This window comes from Myotis yumanensis, unplaced genomic scaffold (genome assembly GCF_028538775.1).
Source record: "Myotis yumanensis isolate MYYU_CA2020_CCGP unplaced genomic scaffold, mMyoYum1.0.hap1 SCAF_15, whole genome shotgun sequence".
In the NCBI taxonomy this organism is placed as follows: domain Eukaryota; kingdom Metazoa; phylum Chordata; class Mammalia; order Chiroptera; family Vespertilionidae; genus Myotis; species Myotis yumanensis.
Genome location: NW_027223766.1, coordinates 35,086,408 through 35,105,307, shown reverse-complemented (window position 1 = coordinate 35,105,307; position 18,900 = coordinate 35,086,408).

Genomic DNA, 18,900 nt, shown 5'->3' with positions numbered 1-18,900 from the left:
GATGAAGTGATCACCAGGAGACATCCAGTAACTTTCTGTCACCATACGAAGTTATTGTGATATTATTCACTATATTCCCTATGCTCTACTTTACATTCCTTAGAGTTATTTTTGAAATAAGGTTGTACATCTTAATCCCCTTCATATTTTTGCCCACCCCACCACCCAACCCTCTGGCCACTATCAGTATGTTTTCTGTTTGTTTGTTTTTTGTTGTGTATTTGTTTTGTTTAAATTTCATTTAGTTTAAGTAGCCATTCATTTTGACAGGTGTAAATTAATTTTTACAGTTACCAGGCTCCCTTCATTGTGGGTTTTACTTGCATTTCCCTGATGATTAGTGATGTTGTGCATCTTTTTATATGTCTATTGGCCATCTGCATGTCTTTGAAGAAATGTCCATTCAGGTCTTCTGCCCATTTTTCAATTGGATTATTTGTTTTTATGATAGAAGCCACTTCTTGTGGAAACTGTGCAAGAATAGGGACTGGCTGGGATTTCATCAACTCTTAGATAAACACAATAAATAGGGAGTTTGCACATGGTATCAGCTGAAGTGGGTAAAATTATATTTGGATTAACATACAATTTAATTAATTATAAGTATTTCTTATATTTATTGTAGTGAATGTTCTTCATTTTCATTTGAGCTACCAAATAAACTTAATTAGAAAGACAGCTTAATGGACATATGTTGAATCCTATACAATAAAGAGGTAATATGCAAATTGACCATCACTCCAACACACAAGATGGCCACACCCATGTGGTCAAAGATGGCCGCCACAAGATGGCCAGCAGGGGAGGGCAGTTGCGAGGGACCAGCCCTGCAGGGGAGGGCAGTTGGAGGGAACCAGGCCTACAGGAGAGGGCAGTTGGGGGGGGGACCAGCAGGGGAGAGCAGTTAGGTGCAACCAGGCCAGTAGGGGAGGGCAGTTGGGAGGGACAAGGCCTGCAGGGGAGAGCAGTTGGGGGTGACCAGGCTGGCAGGGCAGGGCAGTTAGGGGCAATCAGGCTGGCAGGGGAGCAGTTAGGCATCAATCAGGCTGGCAGGGGAGTGGTTAGGGGGTGAACAGGCTGGCAGGTGGAAACGGTTACAGACAATCAGGCAGGCAGGCAGGAGAGCAGTTGGAAGCCAGCAGTCCTGGTTTGTGAGAGGGATGTCCGACTGGCAGTCGGACATCCCTCAAAGGGTCCCAGATTGGAGAGGGTGCAGGCTGGGCTGAAGGACACATACCCCCGTGCACAAATTTCGTGACCAGGCCTCTAGTATTAAATAAACAAAAATTGAAATAGAAAAAAAAATGATACATTTCAGACTCAAGGTAACTGTAAAATTTTTAAAAATTGTACTATTTTTTTCTTTCTTTTGAGTTCCCAAGATATTTTTTCCCCTGCCTTTCTGTAATACTTTTGCTTTTTTGTGTCCCTTTGGGATAAACTTTTTCCCTTTAATCATGACTTCTATGGAGAACTTTTTTTGTTGTGGTATCAATTATGGTCCTAAATCACTGACTTTCATTGCAAGTTGTGCTTATTATCTAATTGATGCAAATGTGATGAATATTAAGTCCAAATTGCTAGAAGAGAGAATCTGAGTGACCTACCTTAAATTAGATAGAATCTTTCATATAATCACCTACTATAAGCATTTTGGACTCTCATATTATTTAAGGTTTCTTCTTTCAAGGTTACCTATTATGAATATACTATTATTATTGTCCTACTTTCACAAATGATACAACAAATTCTTAGGGTGCTCAAGTAATTTTTCAAAGTAGAAATGAAAGTAAATCATAGTTTCATGCCTTTAAAGATTCAGATTATTTAATTCTATTTTCTTAACATAAAAAAATAAAATTGTTGTGTACTTCCTATATAGGTCTGCCTATAAGAAAATACTGTATCATTGTAAATTCAGTATTCAATTGCATGTTAGAGTTTTATTTATGATTAAACACCAATATTATAACATCCAGAGTTTACTTTATCAGGAGCTTATTATGAGCCAAATAATTTTTAATTGCATTGAATACATCATCTAATGTAGTCCTCAGATAATTTAAGTGAAGTAGATATTTATTGTTATTTTATAGATGAAAAATTTGAGCATTAACTATGTTAAGTGACTTAGGCAAGGTCAGATAGTTAGAATATGGAGGGAAAAGATTTCGAAATTAAGATAAAAATTAAAAAAGAAATTCCATAAACATACTCCAGTCAGAACTTTATGGGATACCTATTCAACTCATATCCCCAGACATAAGTTCCCTAAAGCCTAAAATATAATGTAATTTCTATAATTTGGAAATTTAATAAAAGCATAGTCATCCACAAAATTGCCCTCACTTTAGACACCGGCCACATTTTCACGGGTCTCCAGGGTTACCTTCACTCAGACCAACTGGCTATAAATTTTGGGCCTCTCACAATTATCTCATCCAGAAAACACCTTCATAGAAACAACCAGAAGAAAGAAATCATCTCAGCAGTTTCCATGAACTAAATCTACACAACTACAAAGAACCACGCAATATCATATAAGATAGTGACTTCCCCCCTTTTTTAAAAAAATATATTTTTATTGATTTCAGAGAGGAAGGGAGAAAAAGAGAGAGATAGAAACATCAATGATGAGAGAGAATCATTGATTGGGTGCCTCCTGCACTCCCCACACTGGAGATCAAGCCCGCAACCCAGACATGCACCCTGACTGGGAATCAAACCATGACTTCCTGGTTCATAGTAAGATGCTCAACCACTGAGCCATACCAGTCAGACTCCCTGTTTTTTAATGAAGTCTACTCTCTCAATCATCCTCTAAGTTCATTACACTCTGTTTTATAAATAGATAATTCTTTCTGTTCCCTATCTATAATAAAAGTGTAATATGCTAATTAGACTGGACGTCCTTGTAGACAACCTTCCGGATGAATCTAGGGCTGCCAGAGGTAAGACAGTGTCAGCAGCCAGGGGAAGGAAGGCCTACTCTTGCACCAATTTCATGCATTGGGCCTCTAGTTTAAATATAAATATAGTATGATGTTGATTTGCTTACCAAAAAAACCCACCAAAAACCACACAACACAACAAATTTCTGGAGTGACTAGTGACTTTGAGTTAAAAAATGCTAAATATAATTAGTATCCCATAACTGAAATTGATTCAATATATAGTTAGCCAGGGAAAATAATGCTATTTTCTGTTTCTTCTTTACTAAATTAAATTATAATGCTTTTTAACAATTACCTTCAATGCTAAAACATCCTCAATTTTCAAAAGGGAAACCAAGGTGTATTATATTTATCACTAAAGAGGTTATTAATTTAATTGTTAACCAAATTATATTAGATACCAAGAAAGTTGAGGGAAAATAGAATTCAACATAATCTCAATATGTAAAGTTTTGTTCAATAAGTATAAATTTGACTTGGAAATGGAAATTAGAGCTGAGTAAAATAAATACACCATAACTAAGTGCATAATATAAATAGCAAGATTTAAATGTTATCAAATTACTAAGAATTACTATTTAAATGACCTTGTATTAACACTCAGGAAATAAGTATGAGATGTTTCTGTTTACTTAAAGATCTCACAGTTTTAGCTTAGATCAATAAGCAGTTGAAAGAAGGTGTAATAATTAAAGCAATAAATAAAAAAAATAAAGGATCCACCATGAGATTGCACTCAAGTGCCTTACTGCCTTAAAGATAAAGTCTCCAGAGTAGATAAGAACATTTATGGTCTGGCAACTATTTTCCCAGCCCTCTCTCTAACCACTCTACATATTCTGTACATTGTGTGTTCTAACTGTGATTCCTTAAACAGATCAGAAATCTCACTAGTAGTTCTTGCTTTTTCTGCTTGGAATAAACGCCATCCTTTTCAACCACCAGTCTAACTCACTCTATCTTCTAAGCCTACTTCCATGAAGCAAGCAGGTGTCCCTGTGCTTCATTGCCCTGGCGAAGATTATGATTCTTCCCTAAACATGAAGCCGACTAACTGTAGTTTACTTCTTGGCTTTTTGTTCTGTTTCTCTAAAACTTATGCTACTCTAATTGGTATTCTTGTAGGGCAGCAATTTTCAATGTGTGCTGCAAAGATTTGTAAAACGTTGAATACCTGACTATGTTTTCAGGGGCACTGACTTCTTTTCCCTTAGATTGCCAAATAAAAAAAGTGACAACAGCAAATACAACAATAGCCATCTGGTGTGAATGAATCAAAATTATACCTTTTTTTTTTTCAATTCTGCAAAAAAATAAATATTTCTTGGTGTGCTGCAGAATTTTAGTAATTCGCTTATGTGTGCCATGAGATGAAATGCTTGAAAATCACTGTTGTAGAGGGATGAAGGTGAAGGGTATGGAAGGAGACCAAGGGAGACAAGTTTTTATAAAGTGGAAGCAGGTTGAAAGCCACCAATAGGAGTAGAAGCAGTAGCATTCTTGGGAAGTAGCAATATCTCTGAGGAGGTGACTGTGGGGTACACCTGGGGAGAGTGAATCTCAGGGACAGGTCCTTCCAGGCATGCCCAAGTTCATCCTGCTCCATGCTGGTCTGAAGCAGCAGAGCCTGTGGACCTGGGAGAGCAATGGGAACTGGCACAACAGCTGTCTCACCTGGAAAGAGAGATTCAGATAACCATTGCGACCTCTCCTATCTGTCATCGCTTCTGACCTTGTAGAAAGTGTGAGAATGAGTAAAGGAAACCTCATTCAAAGTGGAGTCAGGAATCCCTGAAGAGGAAGTTCTCATGCATGTACCTCCCCCACCCATCACAGCTTACTTTACACATTTGGTCAGGAAGACGCTTACCTTCCTACCCCAGGAGGAGGAAGGAACATTTTCTTCTTGCACTTCAACAGACCAGTCAATGAGAAAACTGTACATGCAGCCAAGGAGAGACTACCACCACCCTGAACTCCTACTGTCCTCCAGTGGACTCTTGCTCATAACCACCCATCCCCAACCTCTTCCTTTTTGTCTATAACATAATGCTCCCCTCCTGTGTTCTCTGAACTTGTTTGTGGTTCACCATAGTTTGTATGTCTAGAATTGCAATTTCTATGTTATTCCCAAATAAAAATATACAGTATATTAAAAAAAGCAACAGTGTTAAGAATCAACCTATTTTTATACCAAATGATTATTAATTTATAGCTCACATTTTAGAAATTATTCAAGTCAGTTATCAATTTGTTGGCTGTATTCTTTCTGTTATGAAATGCTTGAGGCAGGCATCTTATTTTACCTCTTTAGAAGCTATCACATTGCCTGACTTACAGTGGGTGCTGTACCAAAAGAATAAATATAAAGCAAAATATGTGTAATGTATGTTACATGTTGATACTTCATCCAGACTTCAAAGCCCTTATTTACAGGCTAAATAACTTAAAATTTTCATAAAAGTACAAGAGGAGTAGGGGCATTTCTGAGAATTTAAAGAATGCTAAAGACTCAGTCATTATTGGGTCTATGGTTCTGTGCAGGGGAAAAACAAACACATTTCTGATGTATCCACAATCAGGAGCAAAGATTTTTGTGAGTGGATAGTTTATGAAGTTGCCTCAGTAAATATGCTTCATTGTATAAATTCTCTTATAGCCATTATGTATGATTTCTGTAAGGGGGTTGACTATGACACTAAGTTAGGGAATCCAAACTGACCCAGAGATGAACTGACAAGTCAATTGCAGCTGGGGAAAAAAAAAAACAACATACAAAAACAGCAATGATACAACAAAGGCAACAGCAAAATCATATGAGTTTTTTGGAACATCCTCCAGGCTATTTTCCTCACTTGAGGTGGGCAAATGACTTTTTTTTCTGAAATACCCCATTTAGATAGCATATTCCATTTAGATAGCTTGGGACCTGGCCAGATGGCACTGTGAGAGCCTTTGTCCTGAGAAGGTGGGAAGGCTTAGTGGCCCTGGATCCAATTTCTCTTCTGAGGTTCTTGTCAATCTTAAACATTCTAGCTAATTCATCTGTTAATAAACTAATGCCTTTGTAAATAAAAATGAGATTGTTATGTATCCTTTTTCTTCATTTATATCGTGTATTGTGATATTTTCATATATTTTTACTGCCTTGTTTATAAAATGTGTTGATAGCCACTATGTAAAAGCATTACAGAAGGGAAGATTACACTGTTTTACTTAAAGGAGTAAGTTGAGTAGTTGTGCATGTTTTTATATATTCTTATTAATAGAAGCTTTGTTTGGAACAAATACTTTTCTATAATTAAATACCTCTTTGTAAGAAATCGTTCCAATTAGGAAGTGAATCTTTAACTTTTTCAACACCTTCAGGTTATTTTGCAAAGTTACTTTAAATGGAGCTTTCCAGTCTACATAACCATTTTCCAAATCACATCAATGCAAAACCAAAGAATCTAAACCACTTTTTTTTTGCATATTGGTAAAATAAGGAATAGTCATAGCCAAGAAGACTGCACATTCTTACTAAAACCAAAGAAATAGATCTCAAAGTATTATATACTTTATCTACTTTAAATTCACATGACTAATAAAAAGCTACTCAACTAAAGCTTTTAAGGCTAAAGTCTTTATGTTTGCAACTAAACAAATGTGGACTGGTTCATGTAGGTATATTGGATCACAGGAGAAAATAATGTTATTATTATACAAAATTATTGAGCATCAGGAAGGGAGTTTGTTTGTTTGTTTATAAATTCATGGGAAAAAAACATTTTCTTTCCTCAGCAGAGTAACAAGGCAATAGTGTGAATGTCCAAAGAATAAATGTTTGTTTTGCTGTTAAAGAAGGTTTTGCAAAATTAAATCCCCACTGAAACACAAGGTTTTAAGATAAAATAATGTTATGCTGAATATAAAGAAGTTTGAGGTCCGAAACTCTTAAAAATTTTTTAATGAAGTCTAAACATCTAAGGGAAATTTTATTTTTTGTTTTTATTACTCTTTTATTAGAACACAAAAATATATAGGGTGTCCCAAGAAATGTATACACACTTTAACAGCCAGTAGCTCAATTTTGAAAATGAAATGTATTTTAATAAACACTGCCTTCATACTTATTCAGAGTATATGTATACATTTGTTGGGACACCCTATAAAATAGATACCATCCTTCAGCTAAAACCAAGAGATATAATATAATTTCAAAAAGGTATTTCACAATATAATGGTTTTAAAAGATATTTCATAATCATAATATGACAAAAGAGCATAGCCTGAAAGTTTAAATGTCATCATGGTGTAGCCTTGAGTTTGAAAGAACATTCTAGGTAGGAGAACTGATTTTCTAACTCCTGATTGCCTTTTCTTCACTCCCACTTTCCTTGGCTTATCTCATAGGTATGTCTTGAAGTCCATTTTATGAAATACAATAGCCAATGATCCACTCCAGAGCTCTTGAAAATGAAGGTCAACTCCTGATCTAAAAATGTTTTTACAATAAAATAATTCATTTCTCTTTATTTTAGAGAAAAATATATTTAAAAAAACCCACCTTGTAAATCTAGAAAAATTACATTGTCTCTATGAAACCAAAATGTGGGTGTTTGAGTCCGAATTCTTGTCTCACGAAAATTGAAGAATGAAGTCACGGACAAAAGCAATTAATGGGACTGGAGTTCATTGGGAGAAGCCAGTCCTAGAAAAGGTATAGCTGGGTTTCCAGGAGAAGCCCAGTGTCCAGAGCTTCCTTTCCATATTTCATTCGGGCGTAGTTTAACATCCAGGTTAATTAAAGTCTATTAACCCATGTGTGGAGGCCCATATGGCCATAAGCCACGTGGACAGGGGATATGCTCCCAGCAACAGGCACATCAGGTATCCATTGTGCACTGCTACAGGGTACAGGGGGCAAAGAGGAAGCACAGGCACTTTTAATTTAGGGGCTGGAGACATCCTTGCTAGCTATAGATTGGAAAGCTGCAAGTTGCCTGTGTTAGCAATGTCCATACATTTTCAAGTTCATGACTCTCACTCACCCTTCCTTCCCTGCCCGGTTGAGGTGCCTTAGTAACTCCTCCAGCTGGGTTCTGGGTTTTACTTCCTCCTTCCATGGTCCCGCTTCTCTCTACCTAACTTTTTTCTGTCTCACCTAAATCTCTACTTTACATGTTTATAATATTTTAACCACATTTGGGAGAATAAGCATAAATTGAAATCATCTAATCATTTATTAATGTTCACTAATTCAGTCATCAAATATTGAGCCTCACTGTTAGCCAAATACTCTGAATTAGGTATTCACCAGACAAAACTCCCTTCACAAAGGAACTTGCAGCCTGGTGAAAAGCAATAATGCATCAAGGAGGCCAAGCAGAACATAACACAAACAAACATGTGTGTGTGTGTGTGTGTGTGTGTGTAGTCACCATAAACATTGATAAATGATAAGAAAATAATGGGTACAGAAGAATAGAAAGCAATCTTTACCCTAAGATCCTGAAACAGTATTGTGACATTTCATTACAGATATTCAAGCTTTTTGTCTCCCACTAATTAAAAGAATCATTGACTGTAGAGCAGGAGATTTTTACTTAGATACATTTTGTGGTAGCCATTTTGCCAAATAATTGAACTTGCCAATCAGTCACTCCCATTGTGTTGGTTTCATAAAAGGAACCTATGAGGTGCTATTTACTAGATCCCATATTAAGTGATTTTCAAATCTTCATTTCCCCAAGTCTACTGAGAACCAGCAACCAAGAACTGCTTAAGTTACAAATTATTTGGGGTTGAGCAAAAACTTATTTAAAATTACATTAACTTTAAGATAATTTTCTTAGGTAAGCTCACCATTGACATGTTGTAGCTTTTCAATAGAAGGTGACCTTTAGCATATTTTAAAATCTCTGACATCATTATGAGATTAAAAGCCCTTCCAATAGAAATGTTCACATTTTCCGGAGCTAGCAACCTTATCTTAGCATACTCATTCTTAAAATTATATAAAGAGCAATAAATAAAATGCTTTCTTTCTTAACTGAAATCAGAGCCAATTAAGAAACAAATACAGGAGCCATAGTAATGGACATCAAAATGTTAAATTTATCACTAAAAAGATCTTAGGTAGTTAATCAGCTTAAATTAAATCATGCCGAGGTAAAAAAAGGACCCCTAAATTTTATCGCTTACAACAAAAAGGTTTATTTCTTTACAGTACATTTCTACATGGGCTGACTGTGACTTGCTCCATGTCTTTTTTATCTGAGGGTCTCAGATATAAGAGCAGCTCCTATCTGAATCCCTTCACTCATCTCATGGTGGAGAAAAAAGAGTGATGGTAGTTTTGTACTTTGCTCCGTAAAGCTTCTGCTTAAAAAATGGTTCATGTCACTGAACACATTTCATTGCCTAAAGCAGAGATTCTCAAACTCAGCATTACTAACAATTGAAACCAGATAATTCTTTGTTTTGGGGGAGAGTTTTCTTGTGCATTATTATTTAGTAGCATCTTTGTTCTTTACCCACTCAATACCAGGAGCATCCTCCAAGTTGTATAAAATAAAAATGTCTGCAAAAATTACCAAATGTTCCCTGGGGGAAAAATAATCTCTAGTTGAGAATTCCAGGTCTAAGGAAATTCGCCCAGCCAAGACTGGGGAATCTATAATAATAATATGCCAGGGTTCTTGTCCCAGCATCAAGAAGGGTTCAGGAATCTGGAAAAGGGGCTATGCCTAGATGACATAGGAATCCAGAGACTAATAAAGGATCCGGAGGCTAGATATAATTTTGAAAGGCATTGGGTGTCAGAGGACCTTCAGCTAAAGGAACTGAAGACTCCTTCCTTGTCTAGGACCCTTGCTTTTATTAACACAATTTGTCCTAAGGCAAGGTGGAGATAACACACTTCAAAGGGTAAGGTTTCAAAGGGTACAGAAGCAATGTCAGTTTGGGGAATAGCCTACTCTGTTCAGGTGTTTGGCCAGTAGGAGGCAATAACATGTAGATTAAGATGCCCTTTAACTGTCTGGCAGCCACAATCAGTTTGGGGAAATGTCTTTAGCCATTCCCAATAGGTGACTACATGTGTGATTCAACCCTGTTAAGTCCCCAAGTCTCATCAACCTTTTGATGAAACTCTTGAAATTATGACATGCTGGAATTGGTTCCCGGCAATAATATGCAAATCGACCAAACAGCCAAACAGTCGAAAGGCAGTGGGTGTCCAGACTACAATGCTATGACACCCACTGGCACCAGGCCAGCCAAGGCGTGTACAATGTGATTGGTCACCCTGCAGAGGGAGGCCCAGGCCACTGACCAGCGGGCTGCAGTGGTGGGCAAGGCCTCCCTCTGAAGAGCGATCAATCATGGGGCTCCCAGACTGCGAGAGGGCGCAGGCAGGGTTGAGGGGACCTTCCCTCCCGAGTGCATGAGTTTTGTGCACCAGGCCTCTAGTGTTAATATAATCTTACACCATGGAGTGGTCTGGTAGAGAGGGACCTATCAGGGAGAGTTCCAAAAGGAAAATATTGTTTCAAAAATTCAATCCACCATAAGTATACAGATAACACGTGCGTGCACGCATGCACACACACACACAAACACACACACACAATTTAATAAGTAATTATGCTTCCTGTGGGCATAAAGGCTCAAAAGAGAGACTGCAGTTGAGCCCTTCTGGTTGCAACTCATGTGCCCCAATTATTTGTGATCATCATAATATTACTAGAAGGTAAGTTACATTTTTTCCACAGAAAATTATATTTTTAAAAATATCATAGCATTCCATTAATGATAAGGCTACTTTGAACTTCTGACCAAAAAAATCCAAACTTTTATCTATGTTATATTATCCAAAGTTTTACAGTGACATTACATAAGAAAATAAACACTCCAAAATACAATGCCAACCATGATGAGATGTCCTCAGCTTGAATTTCCAACGTTAACATTATCAGGAACAAAGTAATTATTGATCAAATATTATAATCTAAAGGTACTTAAGATACCTTTAGTTCCTTGAGGTAGGTTAAGTTCAAAATTTTTGATGAAAAAACAAAGTCTAAATTTAAATAATGATTTTAACGTAAGTTGAAATATAAATAATCTGCCCTAGCTGGTTTGGCTCAATGGATAGCGCGTCGGCCTGCGGACTGAAGGGTCCCGGGTTTGATTCCGGCCAAGGGCACATGCCTGGGTTGCAGGCTTGATCCCCAGTAGGGGGCGTGCAGGAGCAGCCAGTCGGTGATTCTCTCTTACCATTGATGTTTCTATCTCTTTCTCCCTCTCCTTTCCTCTCTAAAATCAATAAAATCTATTTTAAAATATATATAAATAATCTGATTATAAAACTATTCAAGTAAAAATAATTCGTTTTATTTTCTCTACACTCAGTCTAATCCTGAGACATGCTGGATATCTGGTAGACTTAGGGTTCCTTCAAGGGTTAAAGCCTGAATAGTATATTGGAAAGAAACTAAAGTCTCTTTGAGATCTTAGTGTTATACTCATCCACAAGTATTTCCAGGGTCTAGTAAAAATCACACTAATGAATAAGAAAGAAAGGGCCCTGACCAGTGTATAAAGTGGTCAGAGCATCAAACCACACACCAAAGGGTCGAAGGTTCAATTCCTGGTCAAGGGCACTTACCTGGGTTGCAAGTTCTATCTCTTGGTAGAAGGCAACCAATTGAGGTATCTCTCTCTCATAGATGTGTAAATGTTTCTTCCTTTCTCTCTCTCTCTCTCTCCCCCGCCCCCTTTCCACTCTCTCTAAAAAGCAATTGGAAAAATATCCTCTGGTGAGGATTAACATAAAAGAAATAAAGAAAAAAAAAGAAAGGAAGGAAGAAGGAAGGAAGGGAGGGACGGAGGGAGGGAGAAAGGAAGGAAGGAAACAGGCTCAAACCCAAGTAATTTAGTATTGTTATTTCCTATGGCAAAAATATTACTCAAAAACTATATTATTTTAAGTATATTTTTATTGATTTCAGAGATGAAGGGAGAGGGAGGGAGAGATAGAAACATCAATGATGAGAGTGATTCATTGATCAGCTGCCTCCTGCGTGCCCCCTACTTGGAACTGAGCTCACAAACCCCGGCATGGGCTCTGACTGGGAGTGGAACAATGATCTGGTTCATGGGTTGATGCTCAACCACTGAGCCACACCAACCAGGCGCAAAGCTATATTCTTAATAACCCTGGACTTAGCATTGCTGAAAAACCTGGCAGTCTTAATTGAATCCTAGTTAAACAGAGTCTATGGGGAAAATCATTTGACTTCAGCTATACCAGGATGCCTGTCAGTCTATGCTAGTTGCCTGGAGACTGGAACCTTAGAATATAAATTTAAATATGAAAAAGTGCCCATAAAGAGTATATTTTGACACATTTTGACCATGTTCAGATGAAAATTCACCTAGGCATACAGTCTCAATTGTATTTTTTGGGGAGATATTTCTGACACTTTGAGAAACTTAAGCCTTATTTTAAATACTTTCTCTTCAAGCATATTTAAAAATTATTATTTTCTTCTAAGACCCACACTTTGGTTATCCCAGTGCTGAACTGATAGGGAGAAGGCACTCTAGCTCACAGCCAAGCTGCCTCATTCCTTACTATAAAATTAAAGTCACTCACTAAGGTTGCATTGTTGAAATCTAACTGCATATTTTTTTAAAGTGTCCCCATGGTATAATTTCCTAAAAATTCTGCATGAATGGAACCTAACCAAGTTTCATCAACGTTTAAAATCATGAAGCAGGCTTGACTTTGCATGTGTATTTCACTTATGTGTTTCTGCCTATGGATTCCTAGACAAATGCAACAGAATCTAGAATTAAAACATACACACAAAAAGGTAATTTTTCTGTTATATGTGTGATCCACTATTAATAGAGGGTCACAGAATTCAAGAAGGTGAAATAGCCTGGCTGGTGTGTGGCTCAGTGGTTGAGTGTTGACCATGAACCAAGAGGTCATGGTTTGATTCCCAATAAGGGCACATGCCCAGGTTTCTGGCTAGATCCCCAGTAAGGGACATGCAGGAGGCAGCCGCTGGATGATTCGCATTATTGATGTTTCTCTCTCTCTCTCTTTCCCCTTCTCTCTTTCTCTCTTTCCCTCTCTCTCTCCCTTCTCCTCTCTGAAATCAATAAAAACAATTAAAAAAAGGAGAAATAAAAATGTTTTATTATGATATGTTGACAAATTTTATATATATATATATATATGCTTGTTTTTATTACACTCCTGTATAAGCATACCCACCAGGCACAGAAATTACTAGAATTCCAAAGATCTCTATGATGGGAACCTGTTTTACTAAATCTAGCCCATAGCCTAGATAGGATGAGAATAGATTCTCTGTGATCATGGGCTATTATGACAGAATGATGGTGGGAAGACTGGGCTAAAAATCAGTTTCTCCTCATGATTCCACTGTCAGATAAAGCAATCTTCCTCTGATGGGGAGGAATAGCTGTGGAGTTCTCAAAAAGGCTAACAGAGCCACTCAGGAAAGTTCTCCCCACATAGGAAAATAGTGCCAAGAAATGTAAATTTCCCTACCCAGTATTGCAAATGTTTTACTAAAGTATTTGAATAATTATTAATACAATAAGATATATATTTCATATAATGAAGTCCAATCTTTAGATAATAACAATATCCTTTAAAAATACATAACAATTATATATAGAATAGGATTAATTGTATTTTCTGAGTTACTTGTCCTTAGCATTAACAAATGAACAGGCTTGAAAAAAATAATTACATTATGTTTTTATGCTATATATTGCTCTTTAGATAAAATATAGTAATAATGAATTGATAATATGTTAAGATAATAAAAGACAGAATAAATTTATGTTTTAATAACTTCATGACTTTTAGTTTTTTCCCCCTTTAGTTTACTCTAATATATTTTTAAAGTGTCAAGCACTGTGCTTATTTTCTTTCTTTTTTTAAACTTTATTTTCTTTTTATATAATCTAAATATAAAGATTTTTTTAGAAGATACTCTTCTTTTTTTTTTTTTTTCAGTAGACAGTGATTTTTAGGGGCAATTTACAAAGTAGACAATAGCTTTGTCTCTGAAGATACAATGAAATACTATGCACATTCCAAAATACCACTCTTTCTTATTTTGATGATTTTAGGAAGTAAATTATTTTAAATGACCATTTATTTATTCATCCAACAAGTATTTATTTGACACTTACCACATTACCACATGTGTGGTGCCCTTCTAGGATAGGCAGGTTCTCAGCCTACTGAAACATATGGCTCATGAAGGGAGAGGATAGAGATGATCTGTGAAATGCAGCAGATTTTATTTTAACTCACTATGGATAAATTTAACATTTTTGGCAATGAAAAGTATATTGTTATGAGATAAAGAATAAACTTAATTTCAACATTGATATTATAGAGTTATTGGTAAAGGAAATACTGTAGACAAGAGAAAAACTAGAAATAAGAGTTTGAATATCAATATAATAATCATTTCTCTAGCAGATAATGAGGCCCTAGTCCTAGAGATCATAGCTTAGAGACTTATAAGTTCCAACAAAAAGTTCACTGTATTTGAAGTAGCATAAGTGCTAGGTTTAAATTTTGCTCATAACTCTATTTCTTATATTTTAAATAAGCTAGGAGAGAGAGACAGAGAGAGAGAGAGAGAGAGAGAGAGAGAGAGAGAGGAAGGGAGGGGAGAGGGAGAGGGAGAAGAAGAGGGAGAGAGAGGATAGGAGAAGAGAGGAGAGGAGAGGAGAGGAGAGGAGAGGAGAGGAGAGGAGAGGAGAGGAGAGGAATTAGGATAAGTGGGAGATAATAGAGGGAAAGGCAGGGTAGAGGGAGAGGGATAAGGAGAGAGAGAGAGAGAGAGAGAGAGAGAGAGAGAGAGAGGAAGGAAGGGGAGAGGGAGAGGGAGAAGAAGAGGGAGAGATAGGATAGGAGAAGAGAGGTGAGAGGAGAGGAGAGGAGAGGAGAGGAGAGGAATTAGGATAAGTGGGAGATAATAGAGGGAAAGGCAGGGTAGAGGGAGAGGGATAAGGAGAGAGAGAGAGAGAGAGAGAGAGAGAGAGAGAGAGAGGGAGAGACATTGATTTCCTAGCTAATAAAACTAGTAGCAAAAAAATAACACAAGAGTCGCAGGCAATTTTATTGAAGGGGACAAGACAGCCCAGGATAGAGAATATAGAAAGAGAACAACCAACAGGAAATATGATGTTTAAAAGAAACAAAAATTGAAACAGGGCAGGCAGGTGGTATACACAGGCACAAAATAAAAAGGTCAAGGAATATGTTGTAATCAATTTTCAAACACTGTGTAGGAAGCAGATAGTCTCTAATACTGATTCTGTCAACAGGGGTATAAAGGTCAGGTTGTGGCAAATTGTACTCTATAGATGAGCTTTAATATAACATTAGATTTTCTTCATCATTCACTGTGTGATAGTGCTTGATGCAAAATGAACTTATGGTCAGACCAGAAACCAAAGTTTCTGTTGAAATGGTACTTTTATTTTCATGTGAATAAATACATAAGTGTTGATAATAGGTTTTAGTGGCCGGTGAATACATAAAGGATAAATAATATGTACTTATTAAACCTACAAAATGTGTTCGTTTTTTAGTTGTTAAAGTCTACAATACATTTTGTTTAAATTAATGGAGATTGTCCTCATCAGTTATTATAAGAACAGTGAAAGTTCTGTAAAACTTGCCTTTCTTCAGCTCTCCATTTTCCACTTATTAACCGTGAGTTTAAGTAATTTGGTAATATCTCACTGTCTTATTTTCTTCACACAGAAAATCCTATATAATAAAAGGCTAATATGCAAATTGACCGAATGGCGGGACAACCAGTCGCTATGATGCGCACTGACCACCAGGGGGTAGGTGCCCAACGCAGGAGCTGCCCCCTGGTGGTCAGTTCGTTTCTATAGGGGAAGAACCACTCAACCAGAAGCCGGGCTCATGGCTGACGAGCACAGTGGCAGTGGCAGCAGCGCTGGGGATGTCCAACTGATGCGGGGAGTGGGCCTAAGCTGGCAGTTGGACATCCCCCAAGGGCTTCCAGACTGCGAGAGGACCCCCCCTCCCCAAGTGCATGAATTTTGTGCACCAGGCCTCTAGTAATATAATAAAACTTATTACTTAGAGTTATTGTGATAGGATAATATTTTACACATAAGGAATGCTCAAATACTAAATAGTATTGATTATTAAAAATCCACTTGTCCAAGGAAAGATGAAAAAGGAAAAAAAGTTCTTTGGATTCTTGCTATAAAGTCCATTACTTCTGTTATGAAAGCAGACACTACATGCTTTTGTGTCTATAACTATGTTTGTCATGTGACTGAATCAATTCTTCAAAAGGCATTTATGGTGGACAGACACTCTAGGGGGACCCTACCAATGAGTACGATCTTGTGTAATTCATTCTGGGGGCAAGTATAGACAGGGCCTGTGACTTGATTCTAAGCCAATAGAATTTGGGAATGGTGATGGGATATCACTCATGTGATTAGGTTATGTCATATGACAAAGGGAAATGGGTAACCCAATTTTCATTACATTGCATTATATAAGAATCTGTCTCAGTAGATTAGAGTTAAAGAGAACTCTTTGCTGGTTTTGAAAAGATAATCTACCATGTTGTAAGTTGGCCTTGGGGCAAAGAACTGCTAGAGGTCTCTAAGAGCTAAGAGAAACTCCTGTATTAGACAATCTAACTCTTTTTAAAAATATATATATATTATTGATTTTTTACAGAGAGGAAGGGAGAGGGATAGAGAGTTAGAAACATTGATGAGAGAGAAACATCGATCAGCTGCCTCCTGCACACCCCCCTACTGGGGATGTGCCCACAACCAAGGTACATGCCCTTGACTGGAATTGAACCTGGGACCTTTCAGTCTGCAGGCCTACACTCTATCCACTGAGCCAAACCAGTCAGGGCAGACAATCTAACTCTTAATTTTTGGAATAAATAATATACTTTCATCAAAAATATAATATTTACATTGGCTAATTTTTACCTGTGATTTTAAAATAATATATAGGATATTTTGAAGAATTAGTCTTGGGAGAGGATATGTCAAATTAAACTATTAATTGTACATTTATTCTTTTTTTTAAAAAAAAACATATTTGCAAGGCATCTCTGAATTGATGTCCTGTTCTTACTCACTTCAGGAAGTCCATTTAGTGTTTGTCTTTGGTAGTCTCCATGTCTTGGCCACTGTGAATAATACTGCAGTGAACACAGGGGTGCATATATCATTGCAAATAAATGTTTTCAAGTTTTTCCTGTAGATACCTGGAAGAGGGACTGCTGGGTCATATGGTAATTCTATAGTTAGTTTTTTGAGGAGCCACCATACTGTTTTCCATAGTGTCTGTACCAGTTTACATTTCCATCAGCAGTGAATGAGGGTTCCCTTTTCTCCATAACCTCTCCAACACTTGTTATTACCTACTTGTTGATAATAGCCATTCTAACAGGTATGAGGTGGTGTCTCATTGTAGTTTTGATTTACATTTGCAAAGTGAAATTTAACCAATGTTGCTGAATTCATGTCACATTCAATGATAGATAGAACTGGATTCTGTTGTAGCACTTTTCATCTATAAATGCATTAACTAGGAGTGATTGGGTTAAATTTTATAATATATGCATATTTAGCTAGGAAATAAAGCAGAATAAATTAAATTCAAGAAGTTCATTATAATGAAAGTTAACTCTAGGCCAGTTTCTACAATTTCCAGGATTTGGGGCTCTATATTAACTCTTTAAAAAAATAATATATTTTTATTTATTTCAGAGAGGATGGGATAGGGAGAGAGAGAGAGAAACATCAATGATCAGAGAGAATCATCAATTGCTGCCCTTCTGCATGCCCCACACTGGGGATGGAGCCTGCAACCTGGGTATGTGCCCTGACCAGAATCAAACCATGACCTCCTGGTTCATAGGTCAATGTCCAACCACTGAGCCATGCTGGCCAACCTACATTAACTCTTTAGATCATTAGAATTTTTCTTCCTTAAATCTGAAATATTCTAAATTTCTTTGTTAAATTTTATTAAATGTATTGATATGGTATTGGTTAATAAAATTATATAGGTTTCAAGTGTATAATTCTATAACACACCATCTGTCTATTGCACTGTGTTTTCACCATCAAAGTCAAATCTCCTTCTGGTACCATATATTTGACCCTCTTTACCGAAATTTCATTTCTATCAATAATTTATTGCATTTTGTTTAGATCCCCAGTTTTAAAAATATACAAAGCAAGTGTATTTTTCAAACAGCATATTTTAGCACATTGGAAATGAAGCTACTACATGACTTTGTTTTAGAGTAGCTTCTATAGAATTCTAAAAAACTTACTTTCTGTTCCAGAGGCATGGATGCATGGAACAGACTGACAGTGGTCAGAGGGGAGGAAAGAGGGAGGACTGGATGAAAGAAGATGAAGAGATTAGCTAAAGAACATATATGCATATCCGATAGACACAGACAACAGTGAGGTATGACCAGAGTAAAGGGAGGGGGCACAGTCTGGGTGGAGGTGAGCAAGGCAGGGGGCAAGTGAACATCTGCAAGTGTCAACAATAAAAATAAAGTTTCAAAAATAAAAGAAAGTTTACTTTCTAAGGAAGATGTAACATGGTAATTAGAGGAAGACATTTTGAGAGAGCAAAATAATTCCAAAACAACATTACTTTTTTACCTTTACCTATACAGATGCAAAGTTTATTTACTGAAGGAATGATGAGATCAAATGGTAATTCTAACATTAACTCAAAAGATTATTTTTTTCATGTTTTAGAGCAAAAAAATAACCTTAATATTTTAAATAACATAAAATTACACCATTGGTGTATATATATCTTTAATGAGGCATTTATACATTTCATGATATTCTG